Source organism: Plenodomus lingam (assembly GCF_022343315.1).
Source record: "Plenodomus lingam strain CAN1 chromosome Unknown contig_12, whole genome shotgun sequence".
NCBI lineage: Eukaryota > Fungi > Ascomycota > Dothideomycetes > Pleosporales > Leptosphaeriaceae > Plenodomus > Plenodomus lingam.
In genome coordinates, this window is record NW_027093930.1 from 1016656 (window position 1) to 1043098 (window position 26443).

General features: G+C 33.2%; 4 non-coding genes across 4 annotated transcripts; all 4 read right to left on the reverse strand.

The window, feature by feature from the left end:
* Window positions 1-841: 841 nt before the first annotated feature.
* Window positions 842-6942, reverse strand: IAQ61_001556. The gene has a single exon (XR_010715453.1). It is a non-coding gene; the product is annotated as a 28S ribosomal RNA (ribosomal RNA).
* A 165-nt stretch (window positions 6943-7107) lies between these two features.
* IAQ61_001557 lies at window positions 7108-8904 on the reverse strand. Its single transcript, XR_010715454.1, has one exon. It is a non-coding gene; the product is annotated as an 18S ribosomal RNA (ribosomal RNA).
* A 6803-nt stretch (window positions 8905-15707) lies between these two features.
* Window positions 15708-17504, reverse strand: IAQ61_001558. Its single transcript, XR_010715455.1, has one exon. It is a non-coding gene; the product is annotated as an 18S ribosomal RNA (ribosomal RNA).
* Window positions 17505-23121: 5617 nt separating this feature from the next.
* IAQ61_001559 lies at window positions 23122-24918 on the reverse strand. The gene has a single exon (XR_010715456.1). It is a non-coding gene; the product is annotated as an 18S ribosomal RNA (ribosomal RNA).
* Between the last annotated feature and the right edge of the window lie 1525 nt (window positions 24919-26443).

Genomic DNA, 26443 nt, shown 5'->3' on the forward strand with positions numbered 1-26443 from the left:
AGACTATATTCCTTTCCCTATTTAAGGATAGCACCTAGCAGGTAACCCTCCTATAGATATTGTACTAAATAGCTAGCCTAGTAGAGGTACACTATAGCCCTCCTAATATAGCTAAGTAGGTTAGGTTTGTAATTACCCTAAAATAAGTTAGGGTCTCTACCTCCCCTATATATACTAGCACATTCCACGCGGTTCTAAGAAATAGGTCTATCCTGCTGTTAGCTATAACTACCCCCTACGTATACCCTAGGGTCTAGGTTAGTGTCTTAATAGGTACCTATAACGCCTATATAGCACTTAATCTTAAGAGATTTATTTATACCTCTATATTAATTAGGTAGTTTACTATATTCCCTCTTATACTAGTCTAGTAGGTTAGTAGTTCTATATAGAGAGTTATCTAATTTAATTCCTAGTTAGTATAAGACTTGTCTTTTTCTTCTTATATAACTAAATCTTTTCTATACCTTTCTAAGTTTTGTCTAAATTAGAGCCTTACTTAGGTATTAAGTACTTCTAGCATCGCGCGTATATTACGCTAACCTAGTATAGGGCTCTTTACCTCTAGCTCCTCTAATTAGTTAATATATCTAAAGGGTAAAATTAGCGCACCCTTTAGATACCTATTTAGGACTAGCGTACTTTCTAGGCCTCCTAGCTCTACTATATTTACCCTACTAAATCCGCGTGTTTAAACTCGCCACATACATGCCTCAAGTGGAGAAAACCCACGCTTTGCTACGCTTACTAGGAGCGGATGCTAGGCAGGGCTGTCCCCCAAGATCTGTTGAATAGTTTAGTAGTGCTAGCTATCTACAGACCCTAAATTTTGCCTACTGCTAAAACTTTAATAGTAGGACTTTAGGTGCCAACTATAAAACTAGGCGCAATAGCAGGGTTGCTTTAGTATATAGGCCTAGGCCTGCCTAGTTAAGTAGAAGAGTAATCTCTAAGCCCCTAATTACCTACTAATTAGAGCGAATCTAAACTAGGCAGAAATCTAGGAAACAAGGCTAGCTATTATAAAACTAAAACTTTTAAATTTAGTCTAACTGCCACTAAAATAGGCGCAGAGCGCTAACAATAGGGAGTTGTAGGGAGTATAGACGCGGACACGAGCAAAAATTGCCCCCTTAGTGCCTAATAACGCTAGTTTAACTGCCTAATCTAAGAACTACGCGTAGTAGATTTAACCTTAGTTAGTTAGTTAGGTATTTAGTATTTAAGAATCTATTTACCCTCCTTATATATTATAGGAACGGGTTTTAGTTTAATTTTTGCGTTACAGGGTTAGTGTAGTAGAAAATAGCTTAGAGGTACACTTTTTTATATATAAAACTGTGTAGATATACGTAGCCCTATACAAACTATAAACCCGTATTCGCTAGATAAGAGTAACTTAGAATTTTATTAGTAGTAGGTAAATATATAGATAAGGATATCTACTCTAATATCTATACTCTACTATAACTACTGTATCTATATTAACTATAGATATATTAGCTCTATCTATATCTACTTAATATATAAGGCAAGAAATAGAGATAGTATAAAAGAAGAATATAAAGGTATTATTTAATACTAGTAGGTTATAAAAGAAAGTATAGTAGGACTAGCTAGTAGAGAAAAGGTTTTATAAAATATAAGGATATACTTAACAGTAAAGAATAATAGATAATAGTATGATATAATAAGTATTATAAAAAGGATATAATAGCTACTAGTATAGAATAGTCTAAAGTTATAGAAAGGACTAAAGTAATAGAATAAATAAAAGGTATAGAACGCGCTAAAGTTATAGAACACTAACCCTAAAAAATAAAAAGTTATAGAACGCCCTAAAGTTATAGAACGCCCTAAAGTTATAGAACGCCCTAAGCTTATAGAATAGCCTATAGGATTTTTTTAAATATTAATAGAATACCCTAAAGGTTTAAATAATCTATAGTTATAGAATAGCCTAGAGGAATCTTTAAGTATAGAAGGCTATAAAGTTATAGAATAGTACCCCTAAAAAATAAAAAGTTATAGAACGCCCTAATATTATAGAACACTACCTCTAAAAAAGAAAAAGTTATAGAACGCTCTAAAGTTATAGAACACTACCTCTAAAAAAGAAAAAGTTATAGAACGCCCTAAAGTTATAGAACACTACCCCTAAAAAATAAAAAGTTGTAGAACGCCCTAAAATTATAGAACGCCCTAAAGTTATAGAACGCCCTAAAGTTATAGAACGCCCTAAAGTTATAGAACGCCCTAAAGTTACAGAACGCCCTAAAGTTATAGAACGCCCTAAAGTTATAGAACACTACCTCTAAAAAAGAAAAAGTTATAGAACACTCTAATATTATAGAATACTAACCCTAAAAAATAAAAAGTTATAGAACGCCCTAGAGTTATAGAACACTACCCCTAAAAAATAAAAAGTTATAGAACGCCCTAAAGTTATAGAACACTACCTCTAAAAAAGAAAAAGTTATAGAACGCCCTAGAGTTATAGAACACTACCCCTAAAAAATAAAAAGTTATAGAACGCCCTAATATTATAGAACACTACCTCTAAAAAAGAAAAAGTTATAGAACGCCCTAAAGTTATAGAACACTACCCCTAAAAAATAAAAAGTTATAGAACGCCCTAAAGTTATAGAACACTACCTCTAAAAAAAAAAAGTTATAGAACGCCCTAAAGTTATAGAACACTACCCCTAAAAAATAAAAAGTTGTAGAACGCCCTAAAGTTATAGAACGCCCTAAAGTTATAGAACACTACCTCTAAAAAAGAAAAAGTTATAAACGCCCTAAAGTTATAGAACACTACCCTAAAAAATAAAAAGTTATAGAACGCCCTAAAGTTATAGAACGCCCTAAGCTTATAGAATAGCCTACAGGATTTTTTTAAATATTAATAGAATACCCTAAAGGTTTAAATAATCTATAGTTATAGAATAGCCTAGAGGAATTTTTAAGTATAGAAGGCTATAAAGTTATAGAATAGTACCCCTAAAAAATAAAAAGTTATAGAACGCTCTTAAGTTATAGATCACTGCCTAAAAATCTATATAGATTATCTTAAATCCTTTCTTAATCTTCCTATACTATATATTAACTGCCTAAGGTACGTACATATATAACCTATTCTTTTGTATATTTTGCAAGGATTGCTCCTAGCTCTAGCCCTCTCTATCTTGCAATTACTATATAACTTGTTTGCTATAGCCCTCTTCCTTCTATTAATAGCAGCTGTTTAGGCAGTAGTTTTGCAAATAAGGAGGGTATAATATCCTAATTTTAACTAAGCTAGCAACAGGCTTACGCTTAGTAGCTCGTAACAACAAGGCTACTTAACTACTTACACAACCTAGCTAGATAACTAAGTTATTTATAAAGGATTTAATCCTGCGCACTATATAATTATAATACACTAGCTAACAACCCTAACTTTAATAGGGCTGCTAACGCTAATCTAGTAAGGTTCTAGGCTAAAGGCCTATTTATATCTAACTAGTGTAGGCAGAAATCACCCTATTCTAGCATAGATTCTAACTTAGAGGCGTTTAGCTATAATCTAGCAGATAGTAGCTTCGCGGCAATACCTAGTTAGATAGCCGCAAAAACTAATTATCTAAAACCGCAGTTCCTCTCGTACTAAGCGGTATTACTATTAGGGCAAGGTTATTAGTAGGGTAAAACTAACCTATCTTACGACAGTCTAAACCTAGCTTACATTCCCTATTAGTAGGTAAATAATCTAACGCTTACTAAATTCTACTTTAGTATAATAGGAAGAGCTAATATTAAAGGATTAAAAAGCAACGTTGCTATAAACGCTTGGCTGCCACAAGCTAGTTATCCCTATAGTAACTTTTCTAGCACCTTTAGCCTTAAATTTTAAGGGACTAAAGGATTAATAGGCTACACTTTTATAGTTTATATTCACACTAAAAATTAAAATTAAGGGGACTTTTACCCTTTTACTCTACTAGAGATTTCTATTCTCTATAAGTCCCCCTTAGGACACCTACGTTATAGTTTAATAGATATGCCACCCTAGCTAAACTCCCTACCTAATAATATCTTTAACCTAGATTAGCCTATAAAGGACCTTAAACGCTAGAAGTTAGGTAGTAAGGCCTAGCTCTGCTTTATTAAATAAGTAAAAACATAATAAGGGTAGTAGTATTTTACTAGCGCTAAAGCTCCTACCTATTCTACACCCCCTATATCTTTTTATAATATTAAACTAGAGTTAAGCTTAATAGGGTCTTCTTTCCCCGCTAATTTAGCTAAGCCTGTTCCCTTAGCTATAGTTTTGCTAGATAGTAGATAGGGATAGTAGGAATCTTGTTAATCTATTTATGCGCGTTACTAATTAGATAATATGGTATTTAGCTACCTTAAGAGAGTTATAGTTACTCCTACTATTTACCCGCGCTTAGTTAAATCTCTTTACTTTAATATTTAGAGTACTAGGCAGAAATTATATTATATTAATACTACTTTCTAGCTATTATAATGCTATATTTTAATTAGATAGTTAGATTCCCCTTATCTATACTAGTTCTAAGTTAGTTGTTAAACATACGCTAGATAGCTAAAACCTACTAAGGGTGTCTGCACCCTAGCGCTAAGAGGCGCCTACCTTGCAGTTAGTGCCCTTCTGCGCTAGAGGCTTCTCCCTAAGGCCTAACGTACCTAACCCTTAGAGCTAATCCTTTTCCTAAAGTTATAGATCTATTTTGCTAACTTCCCTTATCTATATTATTCTATTAACTAGAGGCTTTTTACCTTAGAGACCTGCTATAGTTATAAGTATAACCTAGCGTAAAAACTATTTCTTTAAGTAGATTTTTAAGGCTTATTAGGAGCGTACTAAATGCTATAAAAGTGTAGCACTCTTCTAGCTATTAAACCCTAGCTCTAGATAAACTAATTTTAGGGTAACAGACTATTAAGAAGAAAAGAGAACTCTTCTTAGGGCTCCTGCTAAGGTCTCTGCTCTTAGTTGCGTTGCCGCAGAGAATCTATATCTAGGTGCTAGAATATTAACTAGCTTCCCTTTTAAGGGCGCAGCGTAAGCACTAATATTAAAATAGAATTACCCTATCTCTTAGGATTAACTAACCTGTGTCTAACTACTGTTTACACAGAACCTTTCCTTACTTTAGTCCTTAAAGTTCTTATTTAAGTATTTGCTACTACTACTAAGATCTGCACTAGAGGCTGTTCTACCTAAGGTTACCCCTAAGGCTTCGTCACGAGCCTCTACGCCTGCCTACTTGCTAGGGCTTAAATCTTGCCCTAGCAGCAGGGTATAGGTAACACGCTTAAGCGCTATCTATTTTTAGGGCTAGTTTATTTAGTAGGTAAGTTATTATATACTCCTTAGTAGATTCTAACTTCTATAGCTACTATCCTGCTATCTAGATAAACTAACACCTTTTGTAGTATCTAATAAGCGTGCATTCTAGCACCTTAACCCTATGTTTAGTTTATCCTATATTGCTAGTTCTGCTTACTAAAAATAGCCTACTAGTAATAGTATATTTAAGTGTCTACGTTTAATTAAGTAATAAGGACTTCTTATATATTTAAAGTTTAAGAATAGGTAAAGGTTATTTTAACCCCTAGGCCTCTAATTATTTACTTTACCTTATAAAACTAAATACGTTACTGCTATCCTAAGGGAAACTTTAGTAGGAACTAGCTACTAGATAGTTTAATTAGTCTTTTGCCCCTAAACCTAAATTTAATGATTAATTTGCATGTTAGAACTACTGCGAGCCTCTACTAGAGTTTCCTCTAGCTTTACCCTATTTAAGTATAGTTCACTATCTTTTAGGTCCTAATAGCTATACTCTTACTTAAATCCTTCTAAAGACATTAGGATTAGTTAATAGTGCACCCTAAAAGGGTTGCTACCTCTGTTTACTTTTATTACGCGTCTAGGCTTAACACCTAAACACTTGCATAGATATTAGACTCCTTAGTCTATGTTTTAAGACAGGCCGCTTATAGCTATTACGCTAGCATCCTAGTAGATGCGCAGACCTTAGTCTAGGCTAGTTGCATGTTGTCTCCCCTATAAGGCCTCCCTAAAGGGAGGTACGTAATAGAGACCTTTATCTAACTGCCTAAACTAATACTAGCCTGCCTATAGAAGAGTGCACTAGATAAAAGCCTAGATAAGTAACTATAGGCAAGTCTAACTGCAAGCGCTTCCCTTTTAACAATTTCACGTGCTATTTAACTCTCTTTTTAAAGTGCTTTTTATTTTTTAATTACTCTACTTATGCGCTATTAGTCTCTAGCTAGTATTTAGCTTTAGAAGAAATTTACCTCCTATTTAGAGCTATATTCCTAAATAACTTAACTTGTTAAAGGGGCTTTACACAGCGAAGGCTAGCGACTACGTATAGGATTCTTACCCTCTATAACGTCCTGTTCTAAGGAACTTAGACTGCTGCTAACGCTAAAGCGCCCTCTGCAAATTACAACTTAGACCCTAAAAGAGCCAGATTTTAAATTTAAGCTGTTGCCACTTTACTTGCTATTACTAGGGCAATCCCTATTAGTTTCTTTTCCTCTACTTATTAATATGCTTAAGTTTAGCGGGTATCCCTACCTAATCTAAGGTTAAGAGCTTAAAAAGTGTCTTAATAGATGCTAATAACTATAATAAGAGGCGCAAAATATGCTGCGCTCTAGGCTAATGTGCTAGCTACTAATTATTTTAAGGCGAGTCCTAAGTAGAATAAACACCTAATACTAAGTAGAGCTTAAGGGTACAAATAACGCTTAAACAGGCATGCCCTATAGAATACTAAGGGGCGCAATATGCGTTTAAAGATTTAATAATTTACTAAATTCTATAATTTACACTACTTATTGCATTTCGCTGCATTCTTTATTAATACTAGAACCAAGAGATCTATTGTTAAAAGTTATAATTTATTATATTATTACTAACGCTAACTATAATTGCAAGTGGTTTTAGGGGATCTAATTAGTAGGTAAGCCTACTAAGGAAACAAATAGTACGCAAAAAACATAGGCAGAATCAAAGTAGACTGCCGCTACTAATTAAGGCGGTAGTACTTTAAAAATAGGTAATAATCCTTCTATAGGTTTACCTACAGAAACCTTATTATAACTTTTACTTCCTCTAAATAACTAAGTTTAACAAACTTTCTAGCTTAGGGTAGTTATTGCTAACCTCCCTAAGCTAGTCTAAAGGCCTTACTAAGCTATTTAATTAGTAGTAGCAATAGGTGGTGTGTACAAAGGGCAGGGACGTAATTAACGCATGCTAATAACACGCGCTTACTAGGTATTCCTTATTAAAGAGTAATAATTGCAATGCTCTATCCCTAGCACAATAGAGTTTAATAAGATTACCTAGACCTTTTAGTTAAGGTAAAGAACTTGTTAGCTCTATTAGTGTAGCGCGCGTGTGGCCTAGAACATCTAAGGGTATTATAGACCTGTTATTGCCTTAAACTTTAATTAGCTTAAGCTAATAGTCCCTCTAAGAAGCTAGCGACTAGCTAAAGCTAGCCTAGCTATTTAGCAGGTTAAGGTCTTGTTTGTTATTGCAATTAAGTAGACAAATCACTCTACTAACTAAGAATAGCTATGCACTACCACCTAAAAAATTAAGAAAGAGCTCTTAATCTATTAATCCTTATTTTATCTAGACCTAGTAAGTTTCCCTATGTTAAGTTAAATTAAGCCGCAGGCTCTACGCCTAGTAGTGCCCTCCCGTTAATTTCTTTAAGTTTTAGCCTAACGACCATACTCCCCCTAGAACCTAAAAACTTTAATTTCTTGTAAGGTGCCAAGCGAGTTAGAAAAAGAACATCACCTAATCCCTAGTTAGCATAGTTTATAGTTAAGACTACGACAGTATCTAATTGTCTTTAATCCCCTAACTTTTATTTACTAATTAATAAAAATATCCTTAGCAAATACTTTTGTAGTAGTTAGTCTTTAATAAATCTAAGAATTTCACCTCTAACAATTAAATACTAATGCCCCTAACTATCCCTATTAATTATTATAGCGGTCCTAGAAACTAATAAAATAGGACCATATGTCCTATTCTATTATTCTATGCTAACGTATTTAAGCAAAGGCCTACTTTAAACACTCTAATTTTTTTAAAGTAAAAGTCCTAGTCCCTAACACGCCTAGTAAAGGGCATAAGGTTCTCTAGAAGGAAGGCCTGGCTAGACAAGTACACGCAGTAAGGCAGACCTGCTAGCTAGACCTAAGTTTTAACTATAAGCTTTTTAACTGCAACAACTTTAATATACGCTATTAGAGCTAGAATTACTGCAGCTGCTAGCACTAGACTTGCCCTCTAATTGTTCCTTATTAAGAGGTTTAAATTATACTTATTCTAATTACAAGACCTAAAAGAGCCCTATATTAGTATTTATTGTTACTACCTCCCTATGCTAGGATTAGGTAATTTGCGCGCCTGCTGCCTTCCTTAGATATGGTAGCTATTTCTTAGGCTCCCTCTCTAGAATTAAACCCTAATTCCCCGTTACCCGTTAAAACTATAGTAAGCTAATACCTTACTATTAAAAGTTAATAGGGTAGAAATTTGAATAAACTATTGCTAGCGTAAGGCTATGCAATCTATAAAGTTATTATAAATTACTAAGAAGCCCTAAAGGGCGTTAGTTTTTTATCTAATAAATACACCCCTTCTAAAGTTAGGGTTTTTAGCATGTATTAGCTCTAGAATTACTATAGTTATCTAAGTAGTAAGGTACTATTAAATAAACGATAACTAATTTAATAAGCTATTCGCAGTTTTATAGTATAATTACTTATACTTAGATATATATAGCTTAATCTTTAAGACAAGTATATAACTACTAGTAGAATTAACTAGGTAATAATCCTAATGCCTAATACGCCAAAGCGCATAAGCACTACCCCTAAAAGGAGGCAGAAAGTACGTGATAAGAAATCGCAGAAGCAATTCTAGCTACTAGCATAACAGCACACAAGGCACTAGTTATAACTAGTAACTAATTTAATTGCCCCTACTAAGTTTCTTAAGGAATAGTCTATAATAAAGCCTAATAGGTATTTCTGCGTGTTTAAACTTGCTATATACATGCCTTAAGTAGAGAAAACCTACGCTTTACTACGCTTACTAGGAGCGGATGCTAGGTAGGGCTGTCCCCTAAGATCTATTAAATAGTTTAGTAGTGCTAGCTATCTATAGACCCTAAATTTTGCCTACTACTAAAACTTTAATAGTAGGACTTTAGGTGCTAACTACAAAACTAGGCGCAATAGCAGGGTTGCTTTAGTATATAGGCCTAGGCCTGCCTAGTTAAGTAGAAGAGCAATCTCTAAGCCCCTAATTACCCACTAATTAGAGCAAATCTAAACTAGGTAGAAATCTAGGAAACAAGGCTAGCTATTATAAAACTAAAACTTTTAAATTTAGTCTAACTACTGCTAAAACAGGCGTAGAGCGCTAATAATAGGGAGTTATAGGGAGTATAGACGCGGACATAAGCAAAAATTGCCCCCTTAGTGCCTAATAATGCTAGTTTAACTGCCTAATCCAAGAACTACGCGTAGCAGATTTAACCTTAGTTAGTTAGTTAGGTATTTAGTATTTAAGAATCTATTTGCCTTCCTTATATATTATAGGAATAGGTTTTAGTTTAATTTTCGCGTTGCAGGGTTAGTGTAGTAGAAAATAGCTTAGAGGTACACTTTTTTGTATATAAAACTATGTAGACATGCGTAGCCCTATATAAACCATAAACCCGCATTCGCTAGATAAGAGTAACTTGGAATTTTATTAGTAGTAGGTAAATATATAGATAAGGATATCTACTCTAATATCTATACTCTACTATAACTACTATATCTATATTAACTATAGATCTATTAGCTCTATCTATATCTACTTAATAGATAAGGCAAGAAATAGAGATAGTATAAAAGAAGAATATAAAGGTATTATTTAATACTAGTAGGTTATAAAAGAAAGTATAGTAGGACTAGCTAGTAGAGAAAAGGTTTTATAAAATATAAGGATATACTTAACAGTAAAGAATAATAGATAATAGTATGATATAATAAGTATTATAAAAAGGATATAATAGCTACCAGTATAGAATAGTCTAAAGTTATAGAAAGGAGTAAAGTAATAGAATAAATAAAAGGTATAGAACGCGCTAAAGTTATAGAACACTAACCCTAAAAAATAAAAAGTTATAGAACGCCCTAAAGTTATAGAACGCCCTAAAGTTATAGAACGCCCTAAGCTTATAGAACGCCCTAAAGTTATAGAACGCTACCCCTAAAAATAAAAAGTTGTAGAACGCCCTAAAGTTATAGAACACTACCTCTAAAAAAGAAAAAGTTATAGAACGCCCTAGAGTTATAGAACACTACCTCTAAAAAAGAAAAAGTTATAGAACGCTCTAAAGTTATAGAACACTACCTGTAAAAAAGAAAAAGTTATAGAACGCCCTAAAGTTATAGAACACTACACCTAAAAAATAAAAAGTTATAGAACGCCCTAAAGTTATAGAACGCCCTAAAGTTATAGAACGCCCTAAAGTTATAGAACACTACCTCTAAAAAAGAAAAAGTTATAGAACACTCTAATATTATAGAACACTACCTCTAAAAAAGAAAAAGTTATAGAACACTCTAATATTATAGAATACTAACCCTAAAAAATAAAAAGTTATAGAACGCCCTAGAGTTATAGAACGCCCTAAAGTTATAGAACACTACCCCTAAAAAATAAAAAGTTGTAGAACGCCCTAAAGTTATAGAACGCCCTAAAGTTATAGAACGCCCTAAAGTTATAGAACACCCTAAGCTTATAGAAGGCCCTAAAGTTATAGAACGCCCTAAAGTTATAGAACGCTACCCCTAAAAATAAAAAGTTGTAGAACGCCCTAAAGTTATAGAATACTACCTCTAAAAAAGAAAAAGTTATAGAACGCCCTAAAGTTATAGAACACTACCCCTAAAAAATAAAAAGTTATAGAACGCCCTAAAGTTATAGAACGCCCTAAAGTTATAGAACACTACCTCTAAAAAAGAAAAAGTTATAGAACGCCCTAGAGTTATAGAACACTACCTCTAAAAAAGAAAAAGTTATAGAACGCCCTAAAGTTATAGAACACTACCCCTAAAAAATAAAAAGTTGTAGAACGCCCTAAAGTTATAGAACGCCCTAAAGTTATAGAATACTACCTCTAAAAAAGAAAAAGTTATAGAACGCTCTAAAGTTATAGAACACTACCTATAAAAAAGAAAAAGTTATAGAACGCCCTAAAGTTATAGAACACTACACCTAAAAAATAAAAAGTTATAGAACGCCCTAAAGTTATAGAACGCCCTAAAGTTATAGAACGCCCTAAAGTTATAGAACGCCCTAAAGTTATAGAACACCCTAAAGTTATAGAACGCCCTAAGCTTATAGAATAGCCTACAGTATTTTTTTAAATATTAATAGAATACCCTAAAGGTTTAAATAATCTATAGTTATAGAATAGCCTAGAGGAATTTTCAAGTATAGAAGGCTATAAAGTTATAGAACAGTACCCCTAAAAAATAAAAAGTTATAGAACGCTCTTAAGTTATAGATTACTGCCTAAAAATCTATATAGATTGTCTTAAATCCTTTCTTAATCTTCCTATGCTATATATTAACTGCCTAAGGTACGTACACATATAACCTATTCTTTTGTATATTTTGCAAGGATTGCTCCTAGCTCTAGCCCTCTCTATCTTGCAATTACTATATAACTTGTTCGCTATAGCCCTCTTCCTTCTATTAATAGTAGCTATTTAGGCAGCAGTTTTGCAAATAAGGAGGGCATAATATCCTAATTTTAACTAAGCTAGTAACAGGCTTACGCTTAGTAGCTTGTAACAATAAGGCTACTTAACTACTTACACGACCTAGCTAGATAACTAAGTTATCTATAAAGGATTTAATCCTGCGCACTATATAATTATAATACACTAGCTAACAACCCTAACTTTAATAGGGCTACTAACGCTAATCTAGTAAGGTTCTAGGCTAAAGGCCTATTTGTATCTAACTAGTGCAGGCAGAAATTACCCTATTCTAGCATAGATTCTAACTTAGAGGCGTTTAGCTATACTCTAGCAGATAGTAGCTTTGCGGCAATACCTAGTTAGATAGCCGCAAAAACTAATTATCTAAAACCGCGGTTCCTCTTGTACTAAGTAGTATTACTATTAGGGCAAGGTTATTAGTAGGGTAAAACTAACCTATCTTATAATAGTCTAAACCTAGCTTACATTCCCTATTAGTAGGTAAATAATCTAACGCTTACTAAATTCTGCTTTAGTATAATAGGAAGAGCTAATATTAAAGGATTAAAAAGCAATATTGCTATAAACGCTTAGCTGCTATAAGCTAGTTATCCCTATAGTAACTTTTCTAGCACCTCTAGCCTTAAATTTTAAGGGACTAAAGGATTAATAGGCCACACTTTTATAGTTTGTATTCACACTAAAAATTAAAATTAAGGGGACTTTTACCCTTTTACTCTACTAGAGATTTCTATTCTCTATAAGTCCCCCTTAGGACACCTGCGTTATAGTTTAATAGATATACCACCCTAGCTAAACTCCCTACCTAACAATATCTTTAACCTAGATTAGCCTATAAAGGACCTTAAACGCTAGAAGTTAGGTAGTAAGGCCTAGCTCTGCTTTATTAAATAAGTAAAAAAACAATAAGGGTAGTAGTATTTTACTAGCGCTAAAGCTCCTACCTATTCTACACCCCCTATATCTTTTTATAATATTAAACTAGAGTTAAGCTTAATAGGGTCTTCTTTCCCTGCTAATTTAGCTAAGCCTGTTCCCTTAGCTGTAGTTTCGCTAGATAGTAAATAGGGATAGTAGGAATCTTATTAATCTATTTATGCGCGTTACTAATTAGATAACAAGGCATTTAGCTACCTTAAGAGAGTTATAGTTACTCCTACTATTTACCCGCGCTTAGTTAAATCTCTTTACTTTAATATTTAGAGCACTAGGCAGAAATTATATTATATTAATACTACTTTCTAGCTATTATAATGCTATATTTTAATTAGATAGTTAGATTCCCCTTATCTATACTAGTTCTAAGTTAGTTGTTAAACATACGCTAGATAGCTAAAACCTGCTAAGGGTGTCTGCACCCTAGCGCTAAGAGGCGCCTACCTTGTAGTTAGTACCCTTCTACGCTAGAGGCTTCTCCCTAAGGCCTAACGTACCTAACCCTTAGAGCTAATCCTTTTCCTAAAGTTACAGATCTATTTTACTAACTTCCCTTATCTATATTATTCTATTAACTAGAGGCTTTTTACCTTAGAGACCTGCTATAGTTATAAGTATAACCTAGCGTAAAAACTATTTCTTTAAGTAGATTTTTAAGGCTTGTTAGGAGCGCACTAAACGCTGTAAAAGTATAGCACTCTTCTAGCTATTAAACCCTAGCTCTAGATAAACTAATTTTAGGGTAACAAACTATTAAGAAGAAAAGAGAACTCTTCTTAGGGCTCCCGCTAAGGTCTCTGCTCTTAGTTGCGTTACTACAGAGAATCTACATCTAGGTGCTAGAATATTAACTAGCTTCCCTTTTAAGGGCGTGGTGTAAGCACTAATATTAAAATAGAATTACCCTATCTCTTAGGATTAACTAACCTGTGTCTAACTACTATTTATATAGAACCTTTCCCTACTTTAGTCCTTAAAGTTCTTATTTAAGTATTTGCTACTACTACTAAGATCTACACTAGAGGCTATTCTACCTAGTATTACCCCTAAGGCTTTGTTACAAGCCTCTACGCTAGCCTACTTGCTAGGGCTTAAATCTTGCCCTAGCGGCGGGGTATAGGTAACACGCTTAAGCGCCATCTATTTTTAGGGCTAGTTTATTTAGTAGGTAAGTTATTATACACTCCTTAGCGGATTCTAACTTCTATAGCTACTATCCTGCTATCTAGATAAACTAACACCTTTTGTAGTGTCTAATAAGCGTGTATTCTAGCACCTTAACCCTGCGTTTAGTTTATCCTGTATTGCTAGTTCTGCTTACTAAAAATAGCCTACTAGTAATAGTATATTTAAGTGTCTATATTTAATTAAGTAATAAGGACTTCTTATATATTTAAAGTTTAAGAATAGGTAAAGGTTATTTTAACCCCTAGGCCTCTAATTATTTGCTTTACCTTATAAAACTAAATACGTTACTGCTATCCTAAGGGAAACTTTAGTAGGAACTAGCTACTAGATAGTTTAATTAGTCTTTCGCCCCTATACCTAAATTTAATAATTAATTTGCACGTTAGAACTGCTGCAAGCCTCTACTAGAGTTTCCTCTAGCTTTACCCTATTTAAGCATAGTTCACTATCTTTTAGGTCCTAATAGCTATGCTCTTACTTAAATCCTTCTAAAGATATTAGGATTAGTTAATAGTGCACCCTAAAAGGGTTCCTACCTCTGTTTACTTTTATTACGCGTCTAGGCTTAATACCTAAACACTTATATAGATATTAGACTCCTTAGTCTATATTTTAAGATAGGCCGCTTATAGCTATTACGCTAGCATCCTAGCAGATACGTAGACCTTAGTCTAGGCTAGTTACATATTGTCTCCCCTATAAGGCCTCCCTAAAGGGAGGTACGTAACAGAGACCTTTATCTAACTACCTAAACTAATACTAGCCTACCTATAGAAGAGTGCACTAGATAAAAGCCTAGATAAGCAACTATAGGCAAGTCTAGCTGCAAGCGCTTCCCTTTTAACAATTTCACGTGCTATTTAACTCTCTTTCTAAAGTGCTTTTTATCTTTTAATTACTCTACTTATACGCTATTAGTCTCTAGCTAGTATTTAGCTTTAGAAGAAATTTACCTCCTATTTAGAGCTATATTCCTAAATAACTTAACTTATTAAAAGGGCTTTATATAGCAAAGGCTAGCGACTATATATAGGATTCTTACCCTCTATAACGTCCTATTCTAAGGAACTTAGACTACTACTAATACTAAAGCGCCCTCTGCAAATTATAACTTGGACCCTAAAAGAGCTAGATTTTAAATTTAAGCTATTGCCGCTTTACTCGCTGTTACTAGGGTAATCCCTATTAGTTTCTTTTCCTCTGCTTATTAATATGCTTAAGTTTAGCAGGTATCCCTACCTAATCTAAGGTTAAGAGCTTAAAAAGTGTCTTAATAGATGCTAATAACTATAATAAGAGGCGTAAAATATGCTGCGCTCTAGGCTAATATGCTAGCTACTAATTATTTTAAGGCAAGTCCTAAGTAGAACAAACACCTAATACTAAGCAGAGCTTAAGGGTACAAATAACGCTTAAACAGGCATGCCCTATAGAATACTAAGGGGCGTAATATGTATTTAAAGATTTAATAATTTACTAAATTCTATAATTTATACTACTTATCACATTTTGCTGCGTTCTTTATTAATACTAGAACTAAGAGATCTATTATTAAAAGTTATAATTTGTTATATTATTACTAACGCTAACTATAATTATAAGTAGTTTTAGGGGATCTAATTAGTAGGCAAGCCTACTAAGGAAACAAATAGTACGCAAAAAATATAGGTAGAATTAAAGTAGACTACTACTACTAATTAAGGCGGTAGTGCTTTAAAAATAGGTAATAATCCTTCTACAGGTTTACCTATAGAAACCTTGTTATGACTTTTACTTCCTCTAAATAACTAAGTTTAACAAACTTTCTAGCTTAGGGTAGTTATTACTAACCTCCCTAAGCTAGTCTAAAGGCCTTACTAAGCTATTTAATTAGTAGTAGCGACAGGCAGTATGTATAAAGGGCAGGGACGTAATTAACGCATGCTAATAACACGCGCTTACTAGGTATTCCTTGTTAAAGAGTAATAATTGCAATGCTCTATCCCTAGTATAATAGAGTTTAACAAGATTACCTAGACCTTTTAGTTAAGGTAAAGAACTTATTAGCTCTGTTAGTGTAGCGCGCGTGTGGCCTAGAACATCTAAGGGTATTATAGACCTGTTATTGCGTTAAACTTCAATTAGCTTAAGCTAATAGTCCCTCTAAGAAGCTAGCAACTAGCTAAAGCTAGCCTAGCTATTTAGCAGGTTAAGGTCTTGTTTGTTATCACAATTAAGTAGACAAATTACTCTACTAACTAAGAATAGCTATGCACCACCACCTAAAAAATTAAGAAAGAGCTCTTAATCTATTAATCCTTATTTTATCTAGACCTAGTAAGTTTCCCTGTGTTAAGTTAAATTAAGCCGCAGGCTCTACGCCTAGTAGTGCCCTTCTATTAATTTCTTTAAGTTTCAGCCTTGCAACTATACTCCCCCTAGAACCTAAAAACTTTGATTTCTTGTAAGGTGCCAAGCGAGTTAGAAAAAGAATATTGCCTAATCCCTAGTTAGCATAGTTTACGGTTAAGACTACAATAGTATCTAATTATCTTTAATCCCCTAACTTTTATTTACTAATTAATAAAAATATCCTTAGCAAATACTTTTGTAGTAGTTAGTCTTTAATAAATCTAAGAATTTCACCTCTAATAATTAAATACTAATGCCCCTAACTATCCCTATTAATTATTATAGCAGTCCTAGAAACTAATAAAATAGGACCACACGTCCTATTCTATTATTCTATGCTAATATATTTAAGCAAAGGCCTGCTTTAAACACTCTAATTTTTTTAAAGTAAAGGTCCTAGTCCCTAACACGCCTAGTAAAGGGTATAAGGTTCTCTAGAAGGAAGGCCTAGCTAGACAAGTACACGTAGTGAGGTGGACCTACTAGCTAGACCTAAGTTTTAACTATAAGCTTTTTAACTGCAATAACTTTAATATACGCTATTAGAGCTAGAATTACTATAGCTACTAGCACTAGACTTGCCCTCTAATTGTTCCTTATTAAGAGGTTTAAATTGTACTTATTCTAATTACAAGACCTAAAAGAGCCCTATATTAGTATTTATTATTACTACCTCCCTATGTTAGGATTAGGTAATTTGCGCGCCTGCTGCCTTCCTTAGATATAGTAGCTATTTCTTAGGCTCCCTCTCTAGAATTAAACCCTAATTCCCTGTTACCTATTAAAACTATAGTAAGCTAATACCTTACTATTAAAAGTTAATAGGGCAGAAATTTAAATAAACTGTTGCTAGCGCAAGGCTATATAATCTGTAAAGTTATTATAAATTACTAAAAAGCCCTAAAGGGCGTTAGTTTTTTATCTAATAAATACACCCCTTCTAAAGTTAGGGTTTTTAGCATGTATTAGCTCTAGAATTACTATAGTTATCTAAGTAGTAAGGTACTATTAAATAAACAATAACTAATTTAATAAGCTATTCGCAGTTTTATGGTATAATTACTTATACTTAGATATATATAGCTTAATCTTTAAGATAAGTATATAACTACTAGTAGAATTAACTAGGTAACAATCCTAATGCCTAATACGCTAAAGCGCATAAGCACTACCCCTAAAAGGAGGTAGAAAGTACGTGATAAGAAATCGCAGAAGCAATTCTAGCTACTAGCATAACAGCACACAAGGCACTAGTTATAAATAGTAACTAATTTAATTGCCCCTACTAAGTTTCTTAAGGAATAGTCTGTAATAAAGCCTAATAGGTATTTCTGCGTGTTTAAACTCGCTACATATATACCTTAAGTAGAGAAAACCCACGCTTTACCACGCTTACTAGGAGCAGATGCTAGGCAGGGCTGTCCCCTAAGATCTGTTAAATAGTTTAGCAGTGCTAGCTATCTATAGACCCTAAATTTTGCCTACTACTAAAACTTTAATAGTAGGACTTTAGGTGCTAACCACAAAACTAGGCGCAATAGCAGGGTTGCTTTAGTATATAGGCCTAGGCCTGCCTAGTTAAGTAGAAGAGTAATCTCTAAGCCCCTAATTACCTACTAATTAGAGCAAATCTAAACTAGGCAGAAATCTAGGAAACAAGGCTAGCTATTATAAAACTAAAACTTTTAAATTTAGTCTAACTACTGCTAAAACAGGCGTAGAGCGCTAATAATAGGGAGTTATAGGGAGTATAGACGCGGACATAAGCAAAAATTGCCCCCTTAGTACCTAATAATGCTAGTTTAACTGCCTAATCCAAGAACTACGCGTAGCAGATTTAACCTTAGTTAGTTAGTTAGGTATTTAGTATTTAAGAATCTATTTGCCTTCCTTATATATTATAGGAATAGGTTTTAGTTTAATTTTCGCGTTGCAGGGTTAGTGTGGTAGAAAATAGCTTAGAGGTACACTTTTTTGTATATAAAACTATATAGACATGCGTAGCCCTATATAAACTATAAACCTGTATTCGCTAGATAAGAGTAACTTAGAATTTTATTAGTAGTAGGTAAATATATAGATAAGGATATCTACTCTAATATCTATACTCTACTATAACTACTATATCTATATTAACTATAGATCTATTAGCTCTATCTATATCTACTTAATAGATAAGGCAAGAAATAGAGATAGTATAAAAGAAGAATATAAAGGTATTATTTAATACTAGTAGGTTATAAAAGAAAGTATAGTAGGACTAGCTAGTAGAGAAAAGGTTTTATAAAATATAAGGATATACTTAATAGTAAAGAATAATAGATAATAGTATGATATAATAAGTATTATAAAAAGGATATAATAGCTACTAGTATAGAATAGTCTAAAGTTATAGAAAGGAGTAAAGTAATAGAATAAATAAAAGGTATAGAACGCGCTAAAGTTATAGAACACTAACCCTAAAAAATAAAAAGTTATAGAACGCCCTAAAGTTATAGAACGCCCTAAGCTTATAGAATAGCCTACAGGATTTTTTTAAATATTAATAGAATACCCTAAAGGTTTAAATAATCTATAGTTATAGAATAGCCTAGAGGAATTTTTAAGTATAGAAGGCTATAAAGTTATAGAATAGTACCCCTAAAAAATAAAAAGTTATAGAACGCTCTTAAGTTATAGATCACTGCCTAAAAATCTGTATAGATTATCTTAAATCCTTTCTTAATCTTCCTATGCTATATATTAACTGCCTAAGGTACATACATATATAACCTGTTCTTTTGTATATTTTGCAAGGATTGCTCCTAGCTCTAGCCCTCTCTATCTTGCAATTACTATATAACTTGTTTGCTATGGCCCTCTTCCTTCTATTAATAGTAGCTGTTTAGGCAGTAGTTTTGCAAATAAGGAGGGTATAATATCCTAATTTTAACTAAGCTAGCAACAGGCTTACGCTTAGTAGCTCGTAACAATAAGGCTACTTAACTACTTACACGACCTAGCTAGATAACTAAGTTATTTATAAAGGATTTAATCCTGCGCACTATACAATTACAATACACTAGCTAACAACCCTAACTTTAATAGGGCTACTAACGCTAATCTAGTAAGGTTCTAGGCTAAAGGCCTATTTGTATCTAACTAGTGCAGGCAGAAATCACCCTATTCTAGCATAGATTCTAACTTAGAGGCGTTTAGCTATAATCTAGCAGATAGTAGCTTTGCGGCAATGCCTAGTTAGATAGCCACAAAAACTAATTATCTAAAACCGCAGTTCCTCTTGTACTAAGTAGTATTACTATTAGGGTAAGGTTATTAGTAGGGTAAAACTAACCTATCTTACAACAGTCTAAACCTAGCTTACGTTCCCTATTAGTAGGTAAATAATCTAACGCTTACTAAATTCTGCTTTAGTATAATAGGAAGAGCTAATATTAAAGGATTAAAAAGCAATATTGCTATAAACGCTTAGCTGCTATAAGCTAGTTATCCCTATAGTAACTTTTCTAGCACCTCTAGCCTTAAATTTTAAGGGACTAAAGGATTAATAGGCCACACTTTTATAGTTTGTATTCACACTAAAAATTAAAATTAAGGGGACTTTTACCCTTTTACTCTACTAGAGATTTCTATTCTCTATAAGTCCCCCTTAGGACACCTGCGTTATAGTTTAATAGATGTGCCGCCCTAGCTAAACTCCCTACCTAATAATATCTTTAACCTAGATTAGCCTATAAAGGACCTTAAACGCTAGAAGTTAGGTAGTAAGGCCTAGCTCTGCTTTATTAAATAAGTAAAAAAACAATAAGGGTAGTAGTATTTTACTAGCGCTAAAGCTCCTACCTATTCTACACCCCCTATATCTTTTTACAATATTAAACTAGAGTTAAGCTTAATAGGGTCTTCTTTCCCTGCTAATTTAGCTAAGCCTGTTCCCTTAGCTATAGTTTCGCTAGATAGTAGATAGGGATAGTAGGAATCTTGTTAATCTATTTATGCGCGTTACTAATTAGATAACAAGGTATTTAGCTACCTTAAGAGAGTTATAGTTACTCCTACTATTTACCTGCGCTTAGTTAAATCTCTTTGCTTTAATATTTAGAGCACTAGGCAGAAATTATATTATATTAATACTACTTTCTAGCTATTATAATGCTATATTTTAATTAGATAGTTAGATTCCCCTTATCTATACTAGTTCTAAGTTAGTTGTTAAATATACGCTAGATAGCTAAAACCTGCTAAGGGTGTCTGCACCCTAGCGCTAAGAGGCGCCTACCTTATAGTTAGTACCCTTCTACGCTAGAGGCTTCTCCCTAAGGCCTAACGTACCTAACCCTTAGAGCTAATCCTTTTCCTAAAGTTACAGATCTATTTTACTAACTTCCCTTATCTATATTATTCTATTAACTAGAGGCTTTTTACCTTAGAGACCTGCTATAGTTATAAGTATAACCTAGCGTAAAAACTATTTCTTTAAGTAGATTTTTAAGGCTTATTAGGAGCGCACTAAACGCTGTAAAAGTGTAGCACTCTTCTAGCTATTAAACCCTAGCTCTAGACAAACTAATTTTAGGGTAACAAACTATTAAGAAGAAAAGAGAACTCTTCTTAGGGCTCCTGCTAAGGTCTCTGCTCTTAGTTGCGTTACCACAGAGAATCTACATCTAGGTGCTAGAATATTAACTAGCTTCCCTTTTAAGGGCGCGGCGTAAGCACTAATATTAAAATAGAATTACCCTATCTCTTAGGATTAACTAACCTATGTCTAACTGCTATTTACATAGAACCTTTCCCTACTTTAGTCCTTAAAGTTCTTATTTAAGTATTTGCTACTACTACTAAGATCTACACTAGAGGCTGTTCTACCTAGGGTTACCCCTAAGGCTTTGTCACAAGCCTCTACGCTAGCCTACTTGCTAGGGCTTAAATCTTGCCCTAGCGGCGGGGTATAGGTAACACGCTTAAGCGCCATCTATTTTTAGGGCTAGTTTATTTAGTAGGTAAGTTATTATACACTCCTTAGCAGATTCTAACTTCTATAGCTACTATCCTGCTATCTAGATAAACTAACACCTTTTGTAGTGTCTAATAAGCGTGCATTCTAGCACCTTAACCCTACGTTTAGTTTATCCTGTATTGCTAGTTCTGCTTACTAAAAATAGCCTACTAGTAATAGTATATTTAAGTGTCTATATTTAATTAAGTAATAAGGACTTCTTATATATTTAAAGTTTAAGAATAGGTAAAGGTTATTTTAACCCCTAGGCCTCTAATTATTTGCTTTACCTTATAAAACTAAATACGTTACTGCTATCCTAAGGGAAACTTTAGTAGGAACTAGCTACTAGATAGTTTAATTAGTCTTTCGCCCCTATACCTAAATTTAACAATTAATTTGCACGTTAGAACTGCTGCAAGCCTCTACTAGAGTTTCCTCTAGCTTTACCCTATTTAAGCATAGTTTACTATCTTTTAGGTCCTAATAGCTATGCTCTTACTTAAATCCTTCTAAAGATATTAGGATTAGTTAATAGTGCACCCTAAAAGGGTTCCTACCTCTGTTTACTTTTATTACGCATCTAGGCTTAACACCTAAACACTTATATAGATATTAGACTCCTTAGTCTATATTTTAAGATAGGCCGCTTATAGCTATTACGCTAGCATCCTAGCAGATACGCAGACCTTAGTCTAGGCTAGTTACATATTGTCTCCCCTATAAGGCCTCCCTAAAGGGAGGTACGTAATAGAGACCTTTATCTAACTACCTAAACTAATACTAGCCTACCTATAGAAGAGTGCACTAGATAAAAGCCTAGATAAGTAACTATAGGCAAGTCTAGCTGCAAGCGCTTCCCTTTTAACAATTTCACGTGCTATTTAACTCTCTTTCTAAAGTGCTTTTTATCTTTTAATTACTCTACTTATACGCTATTAGTCTCTAGCTAGTATTTAGCTTTAGAAGAAATTTACCTCCTATTTAGAGCTATATTCCTAAATAACTTAACTTATTAAAAGGGCTTTACATAGCAAAGGCTAGCAACTATATATAGGATTCTTACCCTCTATAACGTCCTATTCTAAGGAACTTAGACTACTACTAATGCTAAAGCGCCCTCTGCAAATTATAACTTGGACCCTAAAAGAGCTAGATTTTAAATTTAAGCTATTGCCGCTTCACTTGCTGTTACTAGGGTAATCCCTATTAGTTTCTTTTCCTCTGCTTATTAATATGCTTAAGTTTAGCAGGTATCCCTACCTAATCTAAGGTTAAGAGCTTAAAAAGTGTCTTAATAGATGCTAACAACTATAATAAGAGGCGTAAAATATGCTGCGCTCTAGGCTAATATGCTAGCTACTAATTATTTTAAGGCAAGTCCTAAGTAGAATAAACACCTAATACTAAGCAGAGCTTAAGGGTACAAATAACGCTTAAACAGGCATGCCCTATAGAATACTAAGGGGCGTAATATGTATTTAAAGATTTAATAATTTACTAAATTCTATAATTCACACTACTTATCACATTTTGCTGCGTTCTTTATTAATACTAGAACTAAGAGATCTATTATTAAAAGTTATAATTTATTATATTATTACTAACGCTAACTATAATTATAAGTAGTTTTAGGGGATCTAATTAGTAGGCAAGCCTACTAAGGAAACAAATAGTACGCAAAAAATATAGGTAGAATTAAAGTAGACTACTACTACTAATTAAGGCGGTAGTGCTTTAAAAATAGGTAATAATCCTTCTACAGGTTTACCTATAGAAACCTTGTTATAACTTTTACTTCCTCTAAATAACTAAGTTTAACAAACTTTCTAGCTTAGGGTAGTTATTACTAACCTCCCTAAGCTAGTCTAAAGGCCTTACTAAGCTATTTAATTAGTAGTAGCGACAGGCAGTATATATAAAGGGCAGGGACGTAATTAACACATACTAATAACACGCGCTTACTAGGTATTCCTTGTTAAAGAGTAATAATTGCAATGCTCTATCCCTAGTATAATAGAGTTTAATAAGATTACCTAGACCTTTTAGTTAAGGTAAAGAACTTATTAGCTCTGTTAGTGTAGCGCGCGTGTGGCCTAGAACATCTAAGGGTATTATAGACCTGTTATTACGTTAAACTTCAATTAGCTTAAGCTAATAGTCCCTCTAAGAAGCTAGCAACTAGCTAAAGCTAGCCTAGCTATTTAGCAGGTTAAGGTCTTGTTTGTTATTACAATTAAGTAGACAAATTACTCTACTAACTAAGAATAGCTATACACCACCACCTAAAAAATTAAGAAAGAGCTCTTAATCTATTAATCCTTATTTTATCTAGACCTAGTAAGTTTCCCTGTGTTAAGTTAAATTAAGCCGCAGGCTCTACGCCTAGTAGTGCCCTTCTATTAATTTCTTTAAGTTTCAGCCTTGCAACTATACTCCCCCTAGAACCTAAAAACTTTAATTTCTTATAAGGTGCCAAGCGAGTTAGAAAAAGAATATTGCCTAATCCCTAGTTAGCATAGTTTATGGTTAAGACTACAATAGTATCTAATTATCTTTAATCCCCTAACTTTTATTTACTAATTAATAAAAATATCCTTAGCAAATACTTTTGTAGTAGTTAGTCTTTAATAAATCTAAGAATTTCACCTCTAATAATTAAATACTAATGCCCCTAACTATCCCTATTAATTATTATAGCAGTCCTAGAAACTAATAAAATAGGACCACACGTCCTATTCTATTATTCTATGCTAATATATTTAAGCAAAGGCCTGCTTTAAACACTCTAATTTTTTTAAAGTAAAGGTCCTAGTCCCTAACACGCCTAGTAAAGGGTATAAGGTTCTCTAGAAGGAAGGCCTAGCTAGACAAGTACACGTAGTGAGGTGGACCTACTAGCTAGACCTAAGTTTTAACTATAAGCTTTTTAACTGCAATAACTTTAATATACGCTATTAGAGCTAGAATTACTATAGCTACTAGCACTAGACTTGCCCTCTAATTGTTCCTTATTAAGAGGTTTAAATTGTACTTATTCTAATTACAAGACCTAAAAGAGCCCTATATTAGTATTTATTATTACTACCTCCCTATGTTAGGATTAGGTAATTTGCGCGCCTGCTACCTTCCTTAGATGTAGTAGCTATTTCTTAGGCTCCCTCTCTAGAATTAAACCCTAATTCCCTGTTACCTATTAAAACTATAGTAAGCTAATACCTTACTATTAAAAGTTAATAGGGCAGAAATTTAAATAAACTGTTGCTAGCGCAAGGCTATATAATCTGTAAAGTTATTATAAATTACTAAAAAGCCCTAAAGGGCGTTAGTTTTTTATCTAATAAATACACCCCTTCTAAAGTTAGGGTTTTTAGCATGTATTAGCTCTAGAATTACTATAGTTATCTAAGTAGTAAGGTACTATTAAATAAACGATAACTAATTTAATAAGCTATTCGCAGTTTTATAGTATAATTACTTATACTTAGATATATATAGCTTAATCTTTAAGATAAGCATATAACTACTAGTAGAATTAACTAGGTAATAATCCTAATACCTAATACGCTAAAGCGCATAAGCACTACCCCTAAAAGGAGGTAGAAGGTACGTGATAAGAAATCGCAGAAGCAATTCTAGCTACTAGTATAACAGCACACAAGGCACTAGTTATAAATAGTAACTAATTTAATTGCCCCTACTAAGTTTCTTAAGGAATAGTCTATAATAAAGCCTAATAGGCGTTTCTGCGTGTTTAAACTCGCTATATACATGCCTTAAGTAGAGAAAACCTACGCTTTACCACGCTTACTAGGAGCGGATACTAGGCAGGGCTGTCCCCTAAGATCTGTTAAATAGTTTAGCAGTGCTAGCTATCTATAGACCCTAAATTTTGCCTACTACTAAAACTTTAATAGTAGGACTTTAGGTGCTAACTACAAAACTAGGCGCAATAGCAGGGTTGCTTTAGTATATAGGCCTAGGCCTGCCTAGTTAAGTAGAAGAGTAATCTCTAAGCCCCTAATTACCTACTAATTAGAGCGAATCTAAACTAGGTAGAAATCTAGGAAACAAGGCTAGCTATTATAAAACTAAAACTTTTAAATTTAGTCTAACTACTACTAAAATAGGCGCAGAGCGCTAATAATAGGGAGTTGTAGGGAGTATAGACGTGGATATAAGCAAAAATTGCCCCCTTAGTACCTAATAACGCTAGTTTAACTACCTAATCTAAGAACTGCGCGTAGCAGATTTAACCTTAGTTAGTTAGTTAGGTATTTAGTATTTAAGAATCTATTTGCCTTCCTTATATATTATAGGAATAGGTTTTAGTTTAATTTTTGCGTTATAGGGTTAGTGTAGTAGAAAATAGCTTAGAGGTACACTTTTTTGTATATAAAACTATATAGACATGCGTAGCCCTATATAAACTATAAACCTGTATTCGCTAGATAAGAGTAACTTAGAATTTTATTAGTAGTAGGTAAATATATAGATAAGGATATCTACTCTAATATCTATACTCTACTATAACTACTATATCCATATTAACTATAGATCTATTAGCTCTATCTATATCTACTTAATAGATAAGGCAAGAAATAGAGATAGTATAAAAGAAGAATATAAAGGTATTATTTAATACTAGTAGGTTATAAAAGAAAGTATAGTAGGACTAGCTAGTAGAGAAAAGGTTTTATAAAATATAAGGATATACTTAACAGTAAAGAATAATAGATAATAGTATGATATAATAAGTATTATAAAAAGGATATAATAGCTACTAGTATAGAATAGTCTAAAGTTATAGAAAGGAGTAAAGTAATAGAATAAATAAAAGGTATAGAACGCGCTAAAGTTATAGAACACTAACCCTAAAAAATAAAAAGTTATAGAACGCCCTAAAGTTATAGAACGCCCTAAAGTTATAGAACGCCCTAAGCTTATAGAATAGCCTACAGGATTTTTTTAAATATTAATAGAATACCCTAAAGGTTTAAATAATCTATAGTTATAGAATAGCCTAGAGGAATTTTTAAGTATAGAAGGCTATAAAGTTATAGAATAGTA